The sequence below is a fragment of the Phacochoerus africanus genome, chromosome 1, assembly GCF_016906955.1.
Source record: "Phacochoerus africanus isolate WHEZ1 chromosome 1, ROS_Pafr_v1, whole genome shotgun sequence".
NCBI classification, from domain to species: domain Eukaryota; kingdom Metazoa; phylum Chordata; class Mammalia; order Artiodactyla; family Suidae; genus Phacochoerus; species Phacochoerus africanus.
The window spans coordinates 261,528,399-261,555,208 of NC_062544.1; positions in this window are offsets into that span (position 1 = coordinate 261,528,399).

Here is a 26,810-nt window from a genome sequence, read left to right on the forward strand (position 1 = left end):
TGCCTATGCCTTACTGGTGAGATATCTAAGTCCTTATGAGTAAACGAATATATATGATTAAGATAAAGTTAAATATGTAAGCAACAATATTAGATCTCTTACAACTAAAGGATTCCATAAAGGAATAAATAAAAAGTACTCATAACCATGAATGTAGTCAAGTAAAATTTGAATGTCTAAATATATTATTTAGGGATTTGGGATTGGAATATGCGCACTGATGTATATGGAACAATTGGCCAACAGGGACATGCTGTATGGCACAGAGAACTCTGTCTGATATTCTGTGGCAATCTATGTGGGAAAAGAATCTGAAAAAGAATGGATATGTGTATACATATGACTGAATCACTGTATTGTACAGCAGAAATTATCACAACTTTGTAAATCAACTAAACTTCAGTGAAACTTAAAAAAAAATGTATCTAAAAAGATATAAGCTGCCAACACTGTCAAATAAAGAGCATTTGTATTTATGTACAGACTACTTAAAGATGCACATAATTCTTATAAAATAAGAAACTACAGCTATGAGAACAACAATAAAAATAAGGCTCAAGAAAGCCTAAGAGACTATACACAGTTGAATTCTTTCAAGTGAAAAGACTCAATTTTCTTAGGGAAAGGCCCTCATTAACCTCGAGGTCTAGTAGCAGCTGCTATAAAACATTCCTAACCAAAATACATGGAACAGCTTCTCACTCCAGGCCTGTGATGTAATCACAGAAACACTGGATGTGAGACAGAGCAGGTAGATTAAAATTATGGTGTTGCACCTTAGCTGTCTAGGGAATGATTGGGTTAGGCCTCCACAAGCAAAGGAAGCACAGCACTTACATAGTTATTCAAATAAATAACTTGCTTTTGAATACATTTCACAGGGTGATTATATTACAAAACAGAGAGTAAGTGATTGAGAATTGGCAGATGGAAAATTTTACCAATAGATATCTCTAAAGGTGAATTCTACTGATTTTTCTAAAAGAGTAGAAATGCGATGCTTACAGCCTTTATTGTGGTATTTTATTTTTTCTGAGAAGATTAGTTACATTCATGTCTTAAAGGTCAGTGAAATTCTTGGTTGAGAAAAAAGATTTCATAGAAATCAGAGGTATGGTCATGGAGTTTGGACAGCAAATATCTTTTCCTTGGTGTTTTTTCAAAGATTAAAGATTATCCCAAAGATAATAAAATTGCTGTTTGCTGAATAAATACAGAATGACATTTTTAAGTTAAAAAATAAAAAAAAAATCAATCTAAGAGAAACAAGGTAATTAGGCAACGGGTATTTTTTCTTTTTAATTAAAACTTACCAATGTGTAATATGTATCAGAATTCTGGTTTTAAGTGATGTTCATGGCTTTCATCTCAGATATACTATTTGTATTCAGTACAATGGAAATAATTAGAAATATACACAAAGAATTATATTCACAAATTAAGCTGCCTCACTCCCCTTACTCCCCAAGGTAGAGCCTGAGAAAAGGACTGTGTTTGTGTGGTAAAACCAGGATTCAGGAATGAAGGAGAAGAGAGAATGAAGGATGGAGAGAAAGGAATAAGGTTCTGATGTCAAGGTCATTAACTAGGCTTCCTCCCACCTGGGATCTCCTCAAGAGCCTATAGAATGTTCCTCAGAGTTCCTCAATCAAGGATCCACTGGGAGAAGCATCCATCCATCCATGAGGGCTCTTCTCCAGTTGGAGAAGGCTACCTGTAGGCAGTACCTCTGTTTTCTATCCCCCTCATTTTCTATGGATTGTGCCAATTTCCAGGCATCCTTGGCCTCAGGGTGAGAAAAAGACACTTGCTATAGGAGAGATATCATCAGCCTATTGCAAACTGAAACACAAATAGAACTGTGCACCAGAGTTGTTGCTGGAATCAATGGTGAGATCCAAATCGTAGTGGTGGGACATCAAAGGCATTTGAGACCATTATTATGATGGTTGGTTTTAAATAATGTTCAAAAATCAGGAAATGCCAAATAAATCAAATACACACAAAAATGCCGTTTGGTTGTTACAGTGTACAGTCTATATGACAAAATATTTTTCAGCCACTGAAATATGTTTTAGGAGAATATTTAATGCTTCAGGAAATTATTCATGATATTAAGTGAACAAAATAGGTACTAAAAGATATTTATAGGTCTTAATCATCTGTGTGTATACACAAAAAATTGAAAATATATATTAACATATCAACAGTGGTTATTTGTGGGTAGTAGGATTAAGGGTTTTCTTCATTTTCTCTTTTGTGTTTTTCCATATTTTCCAGTTTTATAAAGAGAATCTAGTATTTTAATAACAAAGAAATCAACGCAAAAAAAAAACTTTTCAGTTTTCTTATGGTGCAGAGGGTTGAGGATCCAGTGTTGTCACTGCAGTGGCATGGGTTCCATCCCTGGACCAGGAACTTTCACATGACGTGGGTGTGGCCAAACTAACAAAAACTCTTTCATTAGAATTTCTTCTATATTCCCACTGTCCAGGAGTTTATTCAGGTCTTGTAAACTATGGATTCACTGTAAAATCTTTTTCTCAACCAAATGTTCAATGTATGCTTGAAAGGCCCATTACAAATTGATTTGGCAATGTAGTCTCAGCTCAACCCTCTGAATCTCTCATCAATGACCTGACAAAGCAACACTGTGTACTTGGAGACCATCAGAAGTTTCACCACAGATAGAGCCAATTCACTGACTTTATTGAGTTATCTCTCTCTCTCTCTCTCTCTCTCTCTCTCTCTCTCTCTCTCTCTCTCTCTCTCTCTCTCCTCTCTCTCTCTCTCTCTCTCTCTCTCTCTCTTTATTTTAGGTCTGAAGCTGTGGCATATGGAAATTCCCAGGTTAGGGGTCAAATCAGAGCTGCAGCTGTCAGCCTATGCCACGGCCACAGCAACACGGAATCTGAGCCATGTCTGAGACCTACACCACAGCTCATTCCAATGTCAGATCCTTAACCCATTGAGTGAGGCCAGGGATCGAACCCCTGTCCTCATGGATACTAGTCAGGTTTGTTACTGCTGAGCCACAATAAGTACGCCCAAATTATTTCTCCTCAACACAGCCAGTAGAAAGAGAAGAGCCAGAAAGAAAAAAGAGAGAGCATTGAAAAAAATCGAGCTTTCAAAACATTTTGTACAGAATAAAATACTTTCAGAATCATTTATTTCCTTAGAAAGGATCAGTGTCCAGTACTGAAAGGCTATAAGGGAAATATGGACCTGAAGTTGATGTCACTTGACAATACTCTTCCAGAGAAATCCTATCTTTTTCCATTCCTGCTTCTTTTTTCAAAAAGTTCTCCCACAATAAAGAACTGAGGGTCACGAACATACACAGTTTATCTGAACAGGTTATATTTAAGGCGTGAAAAATTGTGAAAAGCCAAGCAGATAGCCCATAGTTACGAGAGTGAGAACAACTGGTTTGGGAAGCAGACAACTAATATCACAGCTGAAAGCAACAAAGTGCCAGCTGTACCTGCTGAGAAAGTAACAATGCAGAAAAGAAAAAAAAAAAACAAAAGGAAGAATCTGGTTATCATAGTTGGAAATAGAGTAACTTATCTTGAGCTGAATTTATGCTGATGGTGAACATAAGGAAAAGAATCAGTGTATGTAACTGACTGAAAATATAACTCAAAATATTAACTCCATATTTTAAAAAGAAGAGAAAATAGTCCTTATCTAACAAGTGAACTTTTTACTCTGCCACATTGTATTATTTTTACAGCAAGTTAATCATCAGTAAATCACCACTAAACATGATAGAAATTTAAAAAATTTCAAGACCCAATACTTCTCTTGATAGTATTATCATATTGGCAAATTTCACTTCTTTATGGAAACCTTAAAAACTATGTGCCTTTGACAAGGATGCCCTTTCCAATCAGTTATTCATTTATTCAACGAATATTTTTTGCACACCAAGATGACAGATATCCAAATTGGCTCTGAAGATAAAAATGAAAAAACAGATGTTTTTGTTATGAATCCCCAGTGCAGACACGGAAATCACGATGCAAAAGATAATACTGCATTGGCACCGTATGCAAATACAATGGTCAGAAAGAGGCAGTGGAATGTAGTGGCTAAATGTGAGGACTTAGGAGCCATTCTCTTGTGATCAAATCTTGTTTTTGCCACCCATTTACAATTTGGGTACCTCTAGACTTAAACCACCTTTCAGCTTCCTCACCTATAAAATAGGAATAAAAGTAATGAATTTGCCCTTTATAAACCAAATGAGGCTTAAATCAATCAATATGATTCACATATATATATATGAACCAAGATATGTAAAGAACAGTATCTGGTGTGTGGATGATGCATGATGTGTTAGCCATGAAAAAAAAACAAAAAAATAAAACAAAAGCAAACAGAACTAAGTAGTAGTGGATGAGGAAAGCAGAGAATGTTTTGGAAAGTATTTGTCAGGAAAGGTTTAACAGAGGAGTACTCTAAAGATAGCTTGGAATCTCTTTAAGAATCTAAAATTATTCTAGGTCCTAGAAGTCATTTTTTAAGCAAGAAGAAAACATACTAAAATGCATACAAATTTAAAATTTGTTTCAGTGGGCAGGGTGGATATTCGTGTGGAAATCAAGGTTTTTTTCTACAGTATGCAGAACAGTGTGTATTGCAACTAGCTCTCATACTGGGAAAAACTAAAACACAAATTAATTAATTTTCACTACCCCTATCTTTACAATGGATTTCTACCCTGCTTCCAAACTTGAGATTTCTTAAATAATTTAATCAGACATTTTCAGTGTTTCAGCTACTTGACCAGTATCTAAGTAAATATACTCACTTTGCTTCTAAATATGTCTGTGATTACTAATGATTCCTTCAGAGAAAAACCTATTGTTAGTTAAATTTATAAGAATTGGCCCCAAGAACTTCAAAGGAAGCCTATTAGATTGAAAGCTCTTTGAGGGCCACTATTGTATGTTTTTCATCTTAATAATCCATTCAGCAAATACTCATGATGTGCCAGGCATTGTATTCTGGGCATATTAATATAATAATTTCTCAGGTGAAACTGGAGCCAGATGTGAAATAGGTGTTAAAATCATGTTGGGTTATACTGCACTGCTCTTCAGAATTATGTTGATAGGTTTTGCACATGAGTGTTTTACTACTGTTTGCTTTGTTCAATGATTTCCAGTTATTTCAGTGATTGTGGGATTCGGGCATAGAAAACTAAAAGAAAATAAACCTTAATTTTGACCATCAGCTGGTAGTTTCATATCTAATTAATGGAGAAGACTGTTTACTGGTATTTATTCTAGAAATGATCCCATTCTTGCCAAAGAAAATGGCAGTGCTGAAAATTCACATTTTCAAAAACCCAGTTCATTTGGTTCCCATGAACTTGTGGCTGTAATAAATTTACTTAATTTTTTAAATTGCATATGTAAGAGTCAGAATTTATACAGGGCATAGAGTTTTATATTCATTTGATAATGGTGCTCTGGTTTTGATACAGATTAAAGGAAATGCATGGAATACACTCTGGGTTATGAAATTATATGTCTTCAAATATATTTAGCTTGTGTTTTTCCATACCATTGAGGTATTTCAGTAGCCTAATAGATACCACAAGTTAGTCTAATGAACTCCGTGGGTGACTTTCATGCCATAGTCTATGAAGCTCTGACATTTTCGTAATTAACCAAAGTCTGAGGATCTAGTTCTAAGTTGGTCTTTTGCCCAAGCAGTCAATTCTTGAACGTGACTAAGAAGTTGAATTTTATTTTTGAGCACTTGGCTTCAGTTCCTAGAAGCCATGCCACTGAAATCATTTGGTTTTTAAGCATTTCCTTGCAGAGAGTATAATTTCCATAAAATAGTATGTTTTTAGAGATATTTCTGTTCAATTAGTCTATATAACATAATTCTCTCTATACAACAATCCCTTGCATTTACATGGCTTGTTCTTCATCTTCCAGATTTCAGCTTAAATATCACTTCCTGAGAGTCCTATCTTGAAAGATCCATGTAGCTTCCACCAAAAAATTCTCTACCTCAAATGATTTTAAACCATTATATTTACCATCTATGACATCTATCATTAACATATTTTAAAGCCCCCAAATACATGGAAATTGTCAACTCCTCTTATTGTTTTTCCTGTGTAATTCAGATAATCATTTATTGACATTATAAAGTTGTTTCTTTTTCCTGACTCTGTGGAAAATTAGAAAGGAGTGAGGAAAACAAAGCAAATGTGTTCCCATTTTCTTAGCTGAATATATAAGGTCAAAGAACCTAAATGGCTAGCATTCATTTATATTTAGTTATATGTGAACGTTTTTAAGAAGATTTTCAAAAGAAAAAAAACTTCTTCAAAGCCTCCGGTAGTATTTTTAAATACTGCTCTCCCCTAATGACTCCTCCTCTGAGATGCTTTAAATTGACTATCTGTACCACCTTCTAGGCTTCTGGGCTCTGGGCCAAGATCTGAGAATGGTATGGAATTCTTTCTCAATCCACCGCTCTGTAAGTGTATATATTTACGCATACATAAATATCTATCTACTTGTAATGCCTGTCACAAATACCTATCTATACCTATTTATTTGTAACATCTCTATCTATCTATCATCAATCTACCCATCTATCATTTATTTATCTGTTTACCTATGTGTCTGTTTTGCTTTTTAACAAAATCAGTTCCTTCCTCTCCATCCTTACCACTTTTGCCACTCATGGGTTCAGATCATTTCTTGGTCTCAATTAGTTTCTGAATTCAACCTCCTGTGTTGCCCTCTCCAGTTCCTTCTACCATTACAAAGGGATTTTTTTCTCTAACAGTCTATCTCTTCTGCCTAAATTACCCCTATGGCTCTTGAATGTCTTTAAGATAAAAACTAACATCTTAGGAAAATGTACACAACTCTTTGCACCTTTTCAGTTTTACCTTTTCCTTCCCCTCACTTTGAGCTTTACATATAAAAATGTAGAACTGGGAGTTCCCGTCGTGGTGCAGTGGTTAACAAATCCGACTAGGAACCATGAGATTGCGGGTTCGGTCCCTGCCCTCGCTCAGTGGGTTAACGATCCGGCGTTGTCGTGAGCTGTGGTGTAGGTTGCAGACGCGGCTCGGATCCCGCGTTGCTGTGGCTCTGGCGTAGGCCGGTGGCTACAGCTCCGATTAGACCCCTAGCCTGGGAACCTCCATATGCCACAGGAGCGGCCCAAAGAAATAGCAAATAGACCCCCCCCAAAAAAAAAATGTAGAACTGCTTGTAAGACCTGAATGGACTCTCCTTTTCCATGTCTTTGAAAGGCCTGTACATTCACTGCTTTCTCTCTGAAATAAATGTGATGCTTTATGAATCCCAGTTAACCACTGTGTGCCCTTCAAAATTTGGCTGAGCTCTAGTTTCATCTAAAATGAATTTTCAAACCTCTCATTTCAGGGAACTGCTTCCTGTTTCCATAGTGCTGTGACTATTTCTGTCAATATGTATTACTCTGTATTTATGTTTTTTTGTTTTCTGTCTCCTTCACAAGCCTATGAGCTTGTTTAAGAAAAGGATCATGATTTTCATCAAAATCTCTGGTATATAGCATAGTGTCTAGTCCAATTTATGTCTGACATATATACACACACACACACACATATATATGAATGAAAAAAAATAGAGACCAAAGAACATTGGCTTACTTGAAAAAAAATTATGCAACAGGGAAAAGGAAGTGTAAAAGTGATTGGTACATAAAATTTTGCCTCAGGTCCTGCTTGCTGCATTTCTGGAAATGTTCTAAGTTTTTTCACTATGACTGCATTTAAGAGTGCAATTATCCCAAGAGACTGTATTACCCATTTCCGCATAAGGACACTGAGACATGGAAGAGTTTATTTACCTAAAGTCATACATATTCCTAGCCTGGGTTCCTCTGAAAGCACAATCTGAGTCAAAGGGTTATGTGCTAAAGTTTTATCTGATAATGCAAACAAGGAAGCAGGAATTAGGAAAAAAGGACCGAGGCTGGGAAGGAGAGAATTAATATAGAGTAGCATGACTGAGCTGATCAGCATTTCCCATCAAGTGCAACTGTCTAGGTCTCTCAGGAAATATTTTGAGAGGCTTAGTACTGAGTGTATCTCAGGGTTGTCTATCCACTGAAGAAGAAGAAAGGGAAGAATTACTCATGGGTTCATGAGTCCCATTGGTCAGATGTTTTCCCCACATTTAGTTCTGGATGAGGCAAGCACAGGATCCACTGGCATTTTATGTATTTTCATCAATAGGAATGCACCAGGAATGCACTGCAGGGCTCTAGGTAGAGTTGATTTGCTTTCCTCTGAAGCCATTTGAAGCCCGTGTATAGATCATTGCTGCAGCAATGGCTAGATGGATTGACAGCCAAAGGCCCCGGAGAAGGTACGGCCAGAAGGATTTGCAAAGGTGCATAAGAAAAGTCTGACATGTCCTGTAATAAATATTAAAGCCCTAATTTAAATGTTGACAGTCTGAGTCCAGACCCTACAGCCAGTGTTAGCCTTCAGCTTGAGCAACAGTGGCCCTTGCCCACTGTTGCTTTGGCAGGACATATGTTACAGACACACAAAATAAAATTATTAAGGAACACATGGATGCCTCTGTTCCTAAAAGAGCACCACCTACAACCCAAAACATCTGCTCTCTTGATTGCACAGTGCTTAGGCCCCAGGAAATAGTTTCTGCGCATCTTTTTTACTCTGTGTTCTATATCCAAACCCATGATTGGGTGGGTTATCGGGCTACTGACCTAGAAGACAGGCACTGACTCAGAGGATGTGATCAGTTTAAGCACATAGTTGAGGGAAAAAGACAAAGAAAATTGCCAAACACTTCTCTCAGATGGTATGATTGCAACAAATTCTTACCTAATAAAATATCATTTCTCAGTATTCCAACTTGTAGTATGGGGATATTCTAGAAGGAGTGTGATATTTACAATAGTTGTATGTGGTATATAAGTTATTCACTACATGGCCATCTGGAATATTAGAATAATGAATAGTTTTATTTTTGTAAAGTAATTTAGTGGGACTCATCATTTTTTTAATTGAAGTATAGCTGGCTTACAATATTATATTAGTTTCAGGTGTCCAACATTCAGCTGTTCAATATTTTTATAGATTATATAACAAAGTTATTATAAAATCTTGACTATAAAAATTTAAACTTGGAGTTCCTGTCATGGCTCAGTGGTCAACAAATCCAACTAGTATCCATGAAGACGTGGGTTTGATCCCTGGCCTCGCTCAGTGGGTTAAAGATCCAGCGTTGCCGTGAGCTCTGGTGTAGGTCGTAGACTTGGCTTAGATCTGGCATTGCTGTGGCTGTGGCATAGGCCAGCAGCTACACCTCCCATGGGACTTCTAGCCTTGGAACCTCCACATGCTCTGGGTGAGGTCCTAAAAAGACAAAAAAAATTTAAACTTAAAAATTCTTTTATTTGTAAAATCTAGATTCAAAATTATATTTACCTAGGATTATGTGTATTTTGTCCATAATTTTAGTAGATACTATTGAATATTTAAGAGGAAAAATAACTTTCTGAAGCATACATGAAAGATAATTTGATTTAAGTTTTATATTTGCTTTAATGTATATTTAATAAAAATAATGCAACTATTGTGACCTTTGAATATAATTAAATATTATCTTAGTTCTTCCCATCATATCATTAGAACACAAATTATGTGGAAATCTTAGTAGTCAAGTAAATCATGATTTTGCTGAAAGAGAGGTGCAAATAAATGGATGGGATACAAAAATAATAATTTATGAATTACACATGCTTGCTTTTATACTTAACCAGACTTCCTTAGTCAATCAACAGAATATTCAGCCACATGCATTAATAACTGAATTTAGCAATCACTGAGTCATCCAAAAACCATAGATTTAAACACATTTTCTGATTTTCTATTATTTGATTGTATATAACAAAGCATTTTACTTAACATTTGTGTAGCTAGAAATAAAACTTTGAAATATTTAGATATAACGCATGTATGTTCCTATTTGCACTCTTGCCCCAGACCCTACAAATATTAGGGGTGGTTTTGCCCATGTTTCTAAAAAATGCATGTCTTTTGCTCTCCCATACACTCCATTCCACTCCAGTGCATAACTCTTATTTCTTCACTGCCTCTGTATTGTTTTAGGAATTGGTCCAACTGAGCAATTCATTCCAGTTAAACAGTTGCTACTAAATTGACAAACTAAGACTCCATTTTAGCCCTGTTAAACTATTGGTCATGTGTTTAACTAGATTATGTTTAACCACCCATATGCAAATATGAAAACAATTATAGATGATGAGAATTAAATATTCCAACTCATACAGTACACCATAAAGCTTTCAGCTATTGAGAAAAGTCTTATTCAAATATCAGCCATCTCCTAGACTCCTCACAGGATTTTATTTAAGTCATCTTAATTAATTCCTCCTGCCAGAAGAAACCCTGATTTTCCTTTAACCTGACTGTATGAATAACTCAGGTAAATGGCCTGATGCTGTAAATTTCATAAAGCACTTGCTTATTATCTTATTTTTGTATAAGACAAAATGTTTTCTGGACCTGCAGAAATTTTATTGGGTAGTGCTAAAAACATTCTTAAAGGATTGTAGTTTTATGGCTTTTTATATATTCTCTTTTGAATGGATTTCCGATAAGGAGCTTCTGGGGAGGCAGAGGTAATAAAATGTTATATCATTTTTACCTCTAATGCTATCCCATTTCTGCTTTTCCCTGTTGAAATCATAGGCTCTGAGCAGCACTTTTCAAAGAGACCCCATTGACTTGATACTTAGCTGTTGTTTTTATGGTTTTTTGCTCCATAATTACAATTTTGGCATGTTATATTCGATAAAAAATTGGAAGATTTCAAAATATTTCATTCTTGCTCTCCCTGTAAAGGCCAAAGGAGAAGATATGGGTGCTATACAACCATCCGGAGAGAGTACTCTTATGGCAGTAAGCCCATCTTAAACCACAAAGTGACTTAACTGTGTTTGTTTTTCTCAACAATTATATTTTCATCTTAGCCTTCCTCATAGAAATTTCCCATGCTGTAAATTTAGATGTTTTCTATTTCCATATAGACTAATTTTTTTTTATTTTTAATCTTTTATATATAAAAAATAAAACCTCCCCATTTTGCCTTGGTCTTTGCAAAACGATCTATACTTTCTCTTATAGGCTATCAATTTATTGTAACCTGTTCTAAAAAATTCAGAAATATATAATACAGCTTTAATACAATCTCTGAAGCTTTTGTAAATTTAGTATTGTTAGGTCCATTCATAAGAGACAGCAAAGCCACTCATAAGCTAAACTACTTTAAAAGCAATCCAAATATTCATGCAAATGAGACAAAGTATTGGCATAATAATTCTATATTTATTGTTTTAAAAAAGCCTGCTCTGCTTTTTGTGAGGCACAAATGTATTCTCTGTGTTAAATCCTGACAGGGAGGGAAATTGGGTGTCTGGGTATGACAGATTTCTGAAGGCCAAGCAACTCCATGTCCCAGAAGACGTTCTCATGAACTTGAACTGAGCCAAATAGCATCAGCAGCACAGCTCAGAGGACAAGCACACTGGTGAAGGCAGGGAATCTCTCACCTTTCTGGCAGAGTTTATTCTATAACTTGTATTTGTTACTACAATTATTTGAAAGCTGATTACAAAGTCATGACATCTAGACAACATATTTCTTACAAAATCTTTGGTGCCAGAGGCCTAGACCAATTTTCAGCTTCAAGACAGATTGAAGCTCATAATCATAATGACTTGTGACACGCGCTTGCTTCCCCAAGCTACACATAATCAGGATATTGAGCCTAAAATAAAAACTTTTAGAAGTAAATTAAATAATCTCTCTGGAAAATGTTAGAGCAGTGAAAGTTTGTGTGTGTGTGTATTGTTGTTGCTGCAGCTGCTTCTCTATACATCTCATTTATTTTTAGGTTATAAAATAGCTTAACCACCAAGATTAATATTTACTTAAAATAGCTATGATTGAAGTTATCTAAACTAACTCCCTTATCTGTGGGGAAAATACTGCAGACAAAGAGGTGTTGGTTAAATGTCTTAGAAATGGATTGTTCTTTACAAAAACACTCTTTTTTTGAGAGCTAAAATTCTTCTACAAAGGTCAAATGGCTTTTAAAGTCTAGCGATGCAATGTAATGGCCGTAAAACATTTGGCATGCAAGTTGATGTTGAAACATTTGCAAATGAAAATACTATAGAAGAAAACAGCTAAAATCAAAATGTTTTACTGAACTCAGAAGTGAAAGGTAGGCAGTGTAAAGTGCAAAAACTTGAAACAATATGTTTCTATGACCAAAGAGAGTTTTATTTATAGTCTGTAGAAAAATGACAATTTACTAAACTGTGGTAGATTATTCCTGTTGTGATTTTCAGTGTGTGAGAAATGCATTTTCTAATCCAGAATGGAACATCCCAGGATCCCTATCTATTCCATAAAGTATCATGACCATGGGCTACCCTGAAAATATCCCTCAATTTCCCTCTTCTCTACTTCTGTGAATTGCAAACACTAAATCCCTCTACTTGTAGTGCCTTTTTCTCATTTTTTTTTCAGTGTAGAAAGCTCCTTCTCATCTAGCAACAGCCAACTCCAATATCACATTTTTTTGAGCCTGCCTAAACTTCTCCAGGCAAAGTGAATTCATATTTCCACTCATCAAATGCTTATAATTACTTAATTATAGGTAATAATTTAATCGTTAGAAAAACTCAAACCTCCATGTCAAACCATGTATTCCATGACTGCAGAGAGTTTGTTTTCTACAGCCTCAAAATGTTCACAGTACATTTCTATGTTACAGGTAATGGAATCACATTTGTTGAATCATTGCTGTGCCTCTCTACACATTCTTTTTCTCCATCAACCTATTTCTTTGTCTCCCACTTTTCCACTCTTCTCTTGACTTTTCTAGCTTCCCATCCTTACCTTCAACCATGTGACTACTGGACGTGACTTTTAGGTCACCAATTCATATTAAGATGTTCACTTGGAAGACTTGAAAATCGGCTACAAAATTCTGTTCTCTAGTTTACTTTTAAAAGCTGCATATAAGACAGTTAAAGAAAAAGTGATGAGATCCTGCAGTATAGCACAGGGAACTATATCTAGTCACTTGTGATGGAACATGATGGAGGATAATGTGAGAAAAAGAATGCATATATGTGTGTGGCTGGGTCACTTTGCTGTACAGTAGAAATTGACAGAACACTGTAAAACAACTATAATGAAAAAATGAAAATCATTAAAATAAAAAAAATTATTACAAAAGACGTGATAAACTTATTTAATGTGAGAGCATCTAAACCACACAGAGTTAAGTGTTTTGCAGTAGTAATTCTGGCGGAGACTGAAGGTGGGTTAATTTAAAGGTGCCACTGAGTTGCTGAATTGCCATTCTCTTCCTCCAAAATATCCTGAAAGCCATCAATCAGTGCCTGAGACCCTCAGACCACCCACGGACACTTGTCAATGTGTACATTAAATTTCTGTAAAACTTGACTTCCTTCTTTTTTATTTTAATACAAAATAAATATAATAATATAAGTTTTAATTTGTTATATTGTATTGAAGACCATTAGTCTAAAAATGTTCTCTTTTAATATCTGCATTATGCTCTACAAAGGATATTATAGGGCTGTGTTGAAAAACACACTATATTGATATATGTAGGAGAATTCCAAGTAAACAAAAATTTTCCCAGCATTTTCCATTTACTCTTCTGTGATTACTATTTATTTTAAACAGCTTTATTTGAGATATTCACCTGCCCATACGACTCACCAATTTTAAGTGTACAATTTAACAGTCTTTAGTGTATTTACAGAGTTTGACCATCATCACAATCAATTTAAACATTATCATCATCCTATAAAGAAATCCTGTATCCATGAGCAGCCACTCCTCATTTTTCCCCTAAGTCTTCCTGCCCTAGTCCTAGGCAACCACTAATCTATATTCTCTTTCCAGTTTGCCTATTATGGACATTCCAAATAAATGGAATCATAAACTTTGTGGTCTTTAGTGAGCTTCTTTCACTTAAAATGTTTTCAAGGTTCATCTCCATTGTAACATGTATCTATACTCCATTTCTTTTTATAGCCATTGTATGGATATACCCCATGTTATTTACACATCAACTGATGGACATTTGGGTCCTTTAAGCTTTTTAGCAATTATAAATAATAATTCTATGAACATTCATGCACGAGTGTTTGTATGGACACATGTTTTCATCTCTTTGGGGTATGTACCTCCAAGTGGAATTATTGGGTCATATGGTAACTATATTTAACCTTTGGTGAAACTATCAAACTACCATTTTTTTTTTACATTTTTTCCCCCACCCTCAATGTATAAAGGTTCCAACTTCTTCAGATCCTCACCAATACTTGCTGTTATTTTCTTTTTGGCTACAGTCATCCTAGTGGGAGTGAAACGATAGCTCATCTATCACTTCAATTCATGTTTTTTTGCTGACTAATGATGTTGACCATCTTTTCATATGTAATTGCCCAATAGCGTATCTTCTTTAGAGAAATATTCAAATACTTTGCTCACTTGTACTTGGGATTGTCTTTTTATTATTGAGCTGTAAGCATTCTTTGTGTCTCATAGATACCACTTTGTCGGATATATGATTTGCAAAATTTCTCCTAATCTGTGGATTTTCATTTCATTTCTTTGATAGGGTCCTTTGAAGCACAAAAGTATTTACTTTTGACAGGATCAATTTTTCAATTTTTTTCTTTTGCTGATTGTGCTTTCAGTATCATATTTAAGAAACCACTGCCTAATCCAAAGTCACAAATTTCTATGCCTAGCTTTTCTTCTAAGAGTTCTATAGTGTTAGTACTAATTGTTAGGTCTCTGATCCATTTTGAATTAATTTTTGTATATGGAGGGAGTTCTATTTGTTTTAGAATGTTCAGAATAATCTTTTAAAAATTTATCTGGTCTTCGTTCCTGCTTTTTACCACCTTGCTCCTAAAATTCTTGAAATATCCTGAGTGTCAAGAGTGTCTTTTGTATGCTAATAATATGACTAATAATATGACTGAGGACTAGGTACTCCTAGTTATCATTCATATTATTATGACTATTAATATTATACCCAATCCTGGATATCTTCGAGATTGGGCTAGTCTCCAGAAAGGCCAAATCATGATTAGAGAGTTGGAATTTTCAGCTTCATTTCACAATATCCAGGAAGGGGAGGGGGCTGGAAATTGTGGTCAATCACTAATGATTAATGATTTATTCAATCATGCCTACATTATAAAATTTCCCACAAAAAATCTCTAAGTTACAGGGTTCAGAAAACTTCTGGGATGGTGACACATTGCTATATTTTGGAAGGTCACGTGCATTGAGATGACACAGAAGGTCCAATCACCCACCTTACTTCCCTGTACATTACCTTATGTGTCTCTTCCATTTGGCTGTTCCTGAGTGGCATCTTTCATAACAATGCCAGTAGGAGTTCCTGTCATGGCTCAGTAGAAACGGATCTGACTAGTATCCATGAGGATCTGGCAATGCCATGAGCTGAGTGAAGCCAGGGATCAAACCAGTGGCTACAGCTCCATTTTGACCCCTAGCCTGGGAACCTCCATATATCACAGGTGTGGACCTAAAAAGACAAAAAGAAAAAAAAAAGCAAAATACCAGTAAATAGAAATGTTTTCCTGAGTTCTGTGAGTTGTTCTAGCAAATTATCAAAGTTAAGGAGGGGACGGTGGAAACTTTTGAATTTATTGCCAGTTGGTGAGAATTACAAGTGGGCTCTGGAATTTGTATCTGGTGTTTGAAGTGGGGGCAGTCATGTGGGATCTAAGCCCTTAAGCAGCGGAGACTGTGCTAATTCTAGTTAGAAAGTGTTCTAATTAAACTGAATTGTTGGACTCTCAGTGGATGTTGAGGAATCAAAGAATTACAGAAGTGCAATGCTGCTTTGACTATTATTAGAAACCTTCCATTCTTCTATTTCTCTTTCTCACTAATGTAAATTAAGTACCATAGTAGAAACAGTAATGCTTAATAAAATCCATTTGCTCTACTATGCTTCCAAACCCCAATGCAATCAAGGGCAAATGGTCTTTGAACAGCTCAAGCAGTGAAATTCCCATCTACTACCATTTACAATTTTCTAGTCTCCCTTCCCTACTGCTGGGACTCCAAATGATCTTATTTGAGATATCGTACTGGCCATCAAACCAGTCCCTGAGTGATTATATAGAGTAGAGTCCTCTGCTGATCTATTAGATATATAGCCTGAACAATAAATACACTTCTATTGTGTCAAAGCATAGTTTTTGTTTTGTTTTGGCTTTCACAGACTATCATAGCCTATTCTAACATAGAGCCTTTGCCTAATAATTTTCCATTAGCTCTTCAAGTCTTAGGGGTAGAAGAGCTTTCATGGAGTAATTTGTTTGTCTCTTCTTATTTAAAAGAATGACCTCAGGGCTATAATTTTTAGATTACAAAATGTCTTTCAAAAGTTAACATAATATTTTCTTCTTAGTATTCCAAGTTAAGTAGAGTTGTATTAATAGCCACATTTTAGGAGTCCTGTCATGGCTAAGTGGTGAACGAATCCAACCAGGAACTGTGAGGCTGCGGGTTCGATCCCTGGCCTTGCTCAGTGGGTTGAGGATCCCACATTGCTGTGAGCTGTGGTGTAGGTCACAGACACGGCTAGGATCTGGTGTTGCTGTGGTTCTGGACTCCTGGCCTGGGAACCTCCATATGCCGCAGAAGCAGCCCTAGAAAAAGGCAAAAAGACAAAAAAAAATCCACATTTTAAAGATAAGGAAACTAGAGTTTAAAGTGGTTAGGGATTAACAATTTCACATTGTGTGTCTAGCCAGCAGCAGATTTGTCCATTTCTTTCTGGTCAAAATATTTTTTGCAACCCTGAGCTTTCAGGACTTCTAAGGCCTCTCTTTCTATTGTTTACTCTTAATTGTCTATATTTCTGAATAAACTGAGTATTTCATGCTGTTTGACCATTGAGGATATTTCAAATAAATAATTCATTCCATCATAGTATCAGTCCAATAGATAATGATTAGATTTTTTTTCCTCAAGCTTTATTTTAAAGCAAGTGTGATTGTGATCCATAGCTTGGTTACAATCATTCAAGGTGGCTTTATAGAAAATTTATTTCTTGTAATTTTATTTCTTATAGTGTCTTTGTATCAAGGTCATCATGTCCTTGTAAGGTGACTTTGGAAGTTTTCCCTCATCTTCAGTTTTTGGAAAGGGTTTGAGAGGACTGGGTAAATTCTTCCGTAAATATTTCCTAGAATTCACCAGTAAAGCCATCTGGTCCTGGGCTTTTCTTTATTAGGAGGTTTTGATTACTTTCAGTCTCCTTACTATTGGTCTGTTCAGATTGTCTATTTTTTCATGATTCAATCTTGGTAGGTTGTATGTTTTTAGAAATCAATCCATTCATCTCTTATCCAATTTGTTGGCATAACATTGTTCATAGTAATCTCACATAGTCTCTCATAGTTCTGTGTTTTTCAGTTGTAAGGTCTCTTTCATTTTATATAAAAAATAAATAATTCGATTTATTTGAGTTTTGTCTCTTTTCTTCTTAGCTAAAGATTTGTCAATTCCATTGATTTTTTTTCAAGAAATCAACTCAGTTTCTTTGAAAACTCTTGTTTTCTAGTCTCTGTTTCACTCATTTTTGCTCTAATCCTTATTATTTCCTTCCTTCTGCTAGCTGGGGGCTTTATCTATTCCTTTTCTAGTTTCTTGAGGTGTAACATTAGGTTGTTTATTTGAGATCTTTCTTTTATCTAAATGTAGGCACTTATTACTATAAAATTCCCTCTTAGAAGTGTATCCCACAAGTTTTAGTATACTGTGTTTCCAAGACATAAAATGGTTTGCAGATGATATAATCTTATATACAGAAAACCTTAAAGAATGCACTGAAAAACTGTTAAAACTAATAAAAAAAATTCAGTAAAACACAAGAAACAAAATCAACATGAAAAAAACAATTGTTTCAATATGCAATTAATTATCTACAAGGAAATTAAGAAGAAATCCCATTTACAATAGTGTCAGAAACAATATAATACTTAGCAATAAATTTAGCCAAGGAGGTGAAAAATCTGTATACTGAAAACTATAAAACATTGATGAAAGAACTTGAACACACAAATAAATGGAAAGATACTCCATGTTCACAGATTGGAAATACTAATATTGTCAAAATGTCCATACCTAAAGAAATTTGTAGATTCAATGCAATCCCTATCAAAATTCCAATGACATTTTTCACAGAAATAAATAGAAAAAAATTCCTAAAATTCACATGGAACCACAAAATATTTCCCCAGATACCAAAAGCAATTGTGAGCAAGAAGAACAAAGATAAAAGCATTATGCTTCCTGATTTTAAACTATATGACCAAGCTATACTAATCAAAGTCACCCAGCATGAGCATAAAAACAGGCACATAGAGACACATAGACCAATGGAACAAAATAGAGGACATAAAAACTCACATGTATATGGTAAACTTACCTTCAACAAGGATACCAAAAATACAAAATGAGAAAATAACAGTCTTGTCAACAGTAGTGATGGTAAAACTGGATATTAATATGCAAAAAGAAAGAAATTGGAAATTTATCTTATGCTATACACAAAAATCAACTCAAAATGGATTTAAGACTTAACTGTAAGATTTGAAACTGTAAAACTCCTAAAATAAAACATAGGGGGAACTCCCTGTCATTGGTTTTGGTAATGACTTTTTTTTTTAATATGATACCAAAAACACAGGCAACAAAAGCAAAAATAAACAAGTGGAGCTACATCAAATTCTGTATGGCAAAGAAAGCAATCAACAAAATGAAAAGATACCTACAAAATGGGGTAAATTATTTGCAAACCATATGTGTGTGTGTATATATATATATATATATATATATGCATAGTTTATTATATATATATATATATGCATAGTTTATTTAATATCCAAAATATCCAAGGAACTCCTATAACTCAACAGAAAACTAAATAAATAACTGAGTTAAAAAATGGGCAAAGGGTCTAAAATAGACATTTCTCCAAATGGTATATGAAAAGGTTCTCGACATCACTAATGATCATTAAAATGCAAATCAAAACCATAATGTGATATGACTCACAGCATTTAGAATGGCTATCACACAGCATTATTCACAATAGCCAAGACATGGAAGCAAGTTAAATGTTAATTTATGGATTATTGGGTAAAGCAAATGTGGTATATACATGCAATGGAATATTATCTAGTTTTAATAAAGAAGAAAATCCTGGAGTTCCCGTCGTAGCGCAGTGGTTAACGAATCCAACTAAGAACCATGAGGTTGCGGGTTCGGTCCCTGCCCTTGCTCAGTGGGTTAACGATCCAGCGCTGCCGTGAGCTGTGGTGTAGGTTGCAGACGCGGCTCGGATCCTGCGTTGCTGTGGCTCTGGCGTAGGCCGGGGACTACAGCTCCGATTTGACCCCTAGCCTGGGAACCTCCATATGCCGCGGGAGCGGCCCAAAGAAATAGCAAAAAAAAAAAAAAAGACAAAAAAAAAGAAAATCCTGTCATTTGCTACAATATGGATAAACCTGGAGGACATTATGCTAAGTGAAATAAGCCAGACCAAGAAGCACAAGTGATCTCACTTATATGTGGAATCTAAAATAGTCAAACTCATAGGAGAGGAGAGTAGAATAGTGGTTGCCATGGGTTGGGAGGAGGGAAAAATGAGGAGATGATGGTCAAGGGGTACAAATTTTCCAATATGCAAGATAAATGCCTTCTATAGATACAATATGTCCATCACCAAACAGTGCAATAAAACAGCATATGTATATGCATATGCATTGGGCATTTCACAAAACAACATATTTATATGCATACTACATGTACATAACTGGATAATAATCAAGTAGTTGACAAATATGAAATTGAATCTCAGAGTATTAGAATGACTCAACTGAACATAATTTCTAAAGTTTTATCTCTGCTATTGTAATTTTCGGTGACTCAGGATTTCTTTTTCCTATTGTGCAGAGCCACACAATTAGCCACATGTAATGATTATATTAGTATCAAACACTGCATCAGTAATAATCTGGAAGAAGAACAGTAGCTACAAAAAATTAAAGGAAATGAATGATAGGCAGAGAATTATATTATGAAATATTATTTGCATAGACCCTTTTGGTGTCTACATAATTTCTGTTTGGCTCAAAAGCAATTACAGAAAAAAAGATGAAGCATTCTCTGGGCTAATAGGTTACTGACAGTGTCATAACTATTTTAAGTTATTAGGAATGAATTGGGATAGCAACAACAAGGTTTAGAGTCAAAAGAGTGTCAATTAGGACTAGGATTTCTTCTCACACGGCTTTTCATTAGAACACCTCTTCATGCCTTTATTATTTCCTTCACTGCTATTCTGTCCTCTCTTCTTTCACAAACTAGTCATACAATTATGTGCGCTGCTAGATTTTTCAATCACTATTTATTTCCATAATCTTGACTTGTTGGAATTTTTTAAAAAAGAAAACATTTTGAAAAAATAATTTACCAGGCCCTTCATTTTGAGCGGTGTTTGAACCAGTTAGAATTTTTCATAGAGATTCATTATTTCAACCTAAGTTAAACTGCCTGCTGAGTACTATATATAATGTTCCTGAGAAATGTTTTATTTTAACCAAATCATGGCATATATCTATTACATCTTCAGGAGTAGGTTTGTGAGGGCAGCTTGCATTTATTCCAGATATAAATCCTTGAAGAAATCAGCCATGTGTGTATTATACCCACAGGGATATAACTGACCAATAACTTGCACAGAAACAAAAAAAGTATTTTTGAAAGTGAGAACACAAATTAACATCTGATTTCAAAGATAGATTTATATTTCATTCCTTCACATAAATTATAATTAATAAGAATGGAAACTGAATATTCAAGAGTGAGGAAAAATAATATCACACTGTTTTTTCTAGTCCAAAGCTGAAGTAGATCTGTGCAGCTGTGGGGGGAGAAAAAAAGGCGTTCAAAGACTCTCAATAGGCATGCTTCAATAAGATATCCTACTGTTCTAGAAAATGCCTCAACAGAAAGGTCAATTTTTAAGAAATCATTCAAAGGAATAAGCGAAACTTGAAAGAAATTTGTCTGGGATCCTAGGTAACCTTACTTCGCCCCTTCTGAGTTGATTCTGTTTCATGTCAGAGACACACTAGACAAGTGGATGTGAAAGGAAAGGGCGATTCGAGCTTTATTGGCTGATCCATGACAGCCATTCTTAGTAATGTTTCTTCCATTGTCAATACTTCAAATAGAAACCATAATATGGACATTGCCAGTGAGAGATTTGGAAAATACACCACATCAATGACTTACTCTCCCTCACCAAGCATTCCTCCTCTCCCCTCCAAGAGTCCATCACAGCTTATTATCAAGATACTGTAAGGGAAGTTTCAGGCAATTAAGTGTCTCCTCCCTGACTCATTGTTACCTTATTCAATGGCATCCTGGCATTTTGCAACAAAGCCTTTGATGATAAGTTTTGAGGGAGCATTCCAACTCCAGAAAGTATGTTAGGGAATTTTAAAGAGAAGTCATTTACTCTTAAGTGTTCAGGATTTTCTTTGACTATCCCACTGTCTGCAAGTGCAGCAGGTAACAAAATAGAAATGTTTGCTGATTTTAAAACATTAAGAGGAAAGGAAAAATAATTTTTCTCCATAAGACAAGATTGTTCTTCAAAAGAAAATACATCATTTTGACCCTTCAGTCACTGCTATTTCTATTACATCATGTGTCCCAGCACCACAGTGATGATTTTTCTATACACTAGTATAGATACTGGGAATTTGTGATGTGCTTTTGCTCTTTTGGTTCACTGAACTATGATCTTTAAATTCACTATTTAACATACAGTGAAAAAAAAAAAAACTCCCACATTGTTTCAGGGCTACAGCTCCTCCACTAGAATTTGCAGATACAGACATATCTGGAATCACCATATCTCTATTCTAGATATTTCCACTCCCACTCCCATTCCTTTCTATCTGCATTCAAGAAAGAAAGCTGAGAGAACCCAAAAGTCAGCAGAGGCTGAAATGAGGTGCCATATTATAGCACTTCTAACCTATTTCCAGTCACTCCCACGGACTCTATTCACTTTTTCACTCAAGTCTAGCCAGCATGCCACTCTCAGACAAATATTTTGGAAATTTTTCTCTCTTTTTTTTTTCTTTTTGGCCGCCCCACAGCATATGGAATTCCCAGGTCAGGGATCATGTCCAAGCCGTAGTTGTGACCTAAGCCACAGCTGTGACAATGCTGGATCCTTAACCCACTGTGCTGGGCAGGGAATCGAACCTGTGTCCCAGCACTCCCAAGACCCTGCTGATTCCATTTTGATCCCATTTCACCACAGTGGGAACTCCTATTTTGGAAACTTATCTTTCATTATTGGTTAATCACTTAATGAAGAACCTGCCGTGGATTCTCCTTTACCACCATATCATGTTCACATCCATTAGCCTGACTTCAGCTCTCTGCATAAATAACAGAGCCACAGTAGATGTCCCACTCTTCTAGAAATAGCAGCCTTTCTAAAAGAAAACTCTTTCCCTGCTCTCTCCTTTTGTTGGTTATATTTATTCCCAGTCCTGTAATTTTGCTATTGTTGCCACCACCATCCACAAAACCTGGATGCTCTTTGTTGTTGTTGTCCTTGAACTGTTTAAATAAAACTATGATTAATGACTCACCTTTTCCATGAAGACTTCTCTGGATATTCCTGGAAATAGGAGAGAGAAGCCCTCTCTCTAATGTTACAGTTTCACTTAAGAGTGTGTAATGCAGAGTTGGTCATTTCATTATTGGTTAAGGTTGTCATGACTGTTAGTTTTCTCTTTCTGTATTCAGGGTACCTCTTCATGAGACCATGTCCAGCTAATAATTATGTTGTGTTGTTTTTGGTGACTACTACTGTCAATATAATTAGGAGGACCTTCATAAGTATTTCATTTTAGCAAAGATATGAATTATTTGAGAAGAAAAGGGAGAAATTAATATCTTTCTCTTTCTCACAGTCCCTTTCTGTTTTTCTCTTTTAATGAACTGAGCAAATTTGAGGTCAGGCAGTCAAGAGCTACCCATGTAATTTCAGACTAGTTGGGGACACTCCCTTCATCTCAGTTTCCTCCTATAGATAAAAGGAAGAGTATCTAATTCATGTTTTACATAAGGAATAAACAATATAATCACATATGTGAAGCCATTAACACCATTCCTGGCATATAGGAGGTACGTAGATGATTTTTTTTTTTAATTTAGGAGAGTTAGTCTAATGATTAAAAGAATAAACCTTAAGAAACATAAGCCAGGCTTTGAGTTCTAGCTCTATCAGTTATTAATTTGCTAAGGTGTCTTAACCTCTGTGTTTCTCTTCTCCTTTCCAACATCTGGGTAGTACTTTCTGCCAAACATCGGGGTGATTGAATGGGTAATAAAGATGTGACCAATATGTTGACAAGCATGGTGTGTGCGCACTGAATAAAGCTTAATGAGATAGTGGGAGAATATATAACCTCCCCTTGTCCCTGGAAGGTACACTTAGACAATTTTCTCTGCCTTTCCTCTCATTATTAGGTAAAAGGAGATCTGACTATTACTTTCAACTGAAACACAGGCTGGATTCAGTCACCAGAATGTTTAGTCTGATAGAGCAGTGAAAACTCCAAATCTGATTTAACACGCAACTTAACCCCTCAACCAGCTGGCACCTGTTTTAGGCTGGGACTTACATGATGCAACGACTTTATTGCTTCTCTCTTCCAGCTCGACCGCTCTCTCAATCTTCAGTTTCATTTCAGGCTCAAAGATGGAGAGAGCAAGAAGCAGTAATACCTGGTGGCTTTGTGCTTTATGGTCTATCAGATAGTTAAAACTTGCAGTGCCTAGGGGAAGGCTATGCCCATGGTCAGAGCTGAGCCTTGTCCTTGTGGTTGTTTTAGGGGGCTTTATGAATGTCGTCTTTGCCAATCTCTCTCACGGTTGTCTTGGTCTCAGCAGATGCATTTCTATTTTAGGTCCTTGAATCCTGCCTCAGCTACTTCTCACCACTGAACACCCTTCCTCTGGGGTCTTCTCATGTCCCCAGAAACCCCAAGAGAGACCTAGGAAGACCTGAGACAGTTCTATGGGAAGGCTCTCTTCCAGATGATCCACAACCAACTCTTGGGTACCACCCACCCCTTGTTCCAGCAAACTAGATCACTTCTGTTAAGTCCTCTATTTATCACCGGTCTTAGCTCATAGATTTCCAGGTATGAATTGTATCTAAGCCATAGTCTGCTCTAACTTTCTCAGGCACGAGTAAGCACCAGTCCTTTGTGTCCTCCTTAAGACCTCATCCTCCCGACCACAGAGGGGGGGGGGGGCTCACAGCAAGGGAATTGCTCTCTGTGAAGAGATACCTGCTCAAATCTTCTCCCTCAAACTCTTTCTAGACCCTTGATCTGGCTGAAGGGTTCAAGTCATAGGGCACACGTTCTCATGGTCATTTCCAATGTAGCCTTTTATGTAGGGAGGTCAGGCTGCCTCCCACTCACCTTGGTGTCCTAACATCTATGCTGATATCAGTCCTGTTGCATACCTCAGTCAAAACTGAGAAGGAATCCTGTTATTTGTGACAAAGCATAGAGCAATGCCCGGCATCACAGCTAGTGACATCATTTGCTTGGCCAATACAAAATGAAACCATCAGGTCCTCTTTGCTCACAAATTATTAAGAATTTCAAGATGACAGTTGTACAGAATTAAGCTACCTATCTAAGTGCGGGGCTTTGTGTGACAATGCCAGGTAAGTTGGCCCTAGAAAACAGATGGTAGAAATGGTTATGTTGTTATTCCTTTGGTTCCAATTCCACATAATACCTCTTTGCTCAGATGTGCCTGAATGGTCCCAAGAGTCCTGAGATCTTCCTGATAATCCATTACCAAAGACCCCACTGCGGCACATTTGTGCACAGTTTGGCACCGATTTCATGCTGAAACCAAACCCAGTCAATTTAGATCAGAACAGACTTCCCCCAAACTATCTGGCTACTTCTCTGATAAGGAAATGGGGGCTCATTCATATCCTTTGCCATTTTTTTTTCTGATTTCATACAGTTAAAGAAAGCACAGATTCGTGAAATGCTTATAAAGAACTACCACCTGTACTGGTAGCCTCTTTGTTTTAGCTTTGAAAAAAAAAAAATAACAAAGCAATGAGACAAAAACAAAGAGTCCTGCAATCAGGAATATCAAGGATGAAAGTACAATGTGCTATCCATCAAAGTACCTAATGCGTGTCATTATTTCCATTAAAGTATTCTGTGTCGGGAGAAAATAAGACATTTCTAGGAAGGGGGTGGCTTGCCTTTAGAATTCAATGGCACAGAATCTGGCATCCCCGAGGTCAGGTTCAGCGGGAGCTCGCGGCGTCAGCGCAGAGACGCAGACACTGCGGATACCATCCATCTCCCTGACACACGCAGGGGCTCATTGTGCGGCTGCCAGACACAGTCGCTGGGATGAGAGTGTCACAGAATACAGAGAAGGAAGCCACGCCGCGGGGCTCGTGATTGCTCTTATCTGTGAACAGCTCCTGAAAGCAGCTCCGGAGAGCATTATTCCGGGATGAAGAAGCAGAGATTCGGTCCATGGCCGTCATAACCCATTGCAAGCAGTGCAAGAGTTAAGCGAACAATGAACGTAGAAACTCTAGGTGTTCGCAGTGAAGCAGGGACCGCATCTTTTTTTCAGAGCAGTATTTCTGGTGCAGATGCTGAGTCAGATCAGCCTCCTCTGGAGATGGATGATATTCCAGCCTCTCCTGTTTGTTGAATTCCAAACCAAAATCACAAAGAGAGCTTGATAGGGAAGACATCACTCGGCCATTATTGGAAAAGGCGATTAAAATGGCAGTGTGTGTGTCTGTGCGGGGGGGGGGGGGGGGGTTGTGGAGTACAGAATGAGAAACTCTAGTGACAATTCTGGTCTGGGGCTCCCTCACTGATCAAAAGAGAAAACAAGGAGGAGAAAAATAAAAGTCATCTGGTACTGGCAGGCCCTAAAAGGACAAAGTGCTTTGAGGAGATAAGCATAGCAAAAAGGGATAGATGGTCATTCGAAGTTCTATGACAAAGAAATGGTGTAAACCAGTGTTAAATGAAGAGTATCTGGGGCTAGGTCACACCTTCCCCTTGTCACACCTCACTGCCCTATACGAGGATTGCAGGGTTTACTGATGAGCTTGGGATGTGGGATTCTACCTGACTCTAAATCTGCATAAAATTGATTATTGATAAAGAGATATCATATTGTGTAAGGATCTGCACCTCCTCCTGCCCATGCCCCCACCCCTGCCTTTTATTTTAAGCAGGACTTGTTTCAGGGAAGAGGGCAGTTAATACCAAATCTATCAGAAGGGGTCTCAACCTGTCCTCCAATCTCCAGCCAGAAACTCCTTGGAATGAGGCCATGTAACTTCTCTTATTTGTTAGGCCATGGCCTATTTTTCCAGGCTGTTGTATAAGACAAATCCATTGCCTCATTTCTCATAGCCTCTCTACAAAGGAAAAAAGCAGACAGATCTTCCCAAACTCAGACAGAATATTGTACACAGCCAAGCGGGCTGAAAAAAGCACGCTGCCAAATT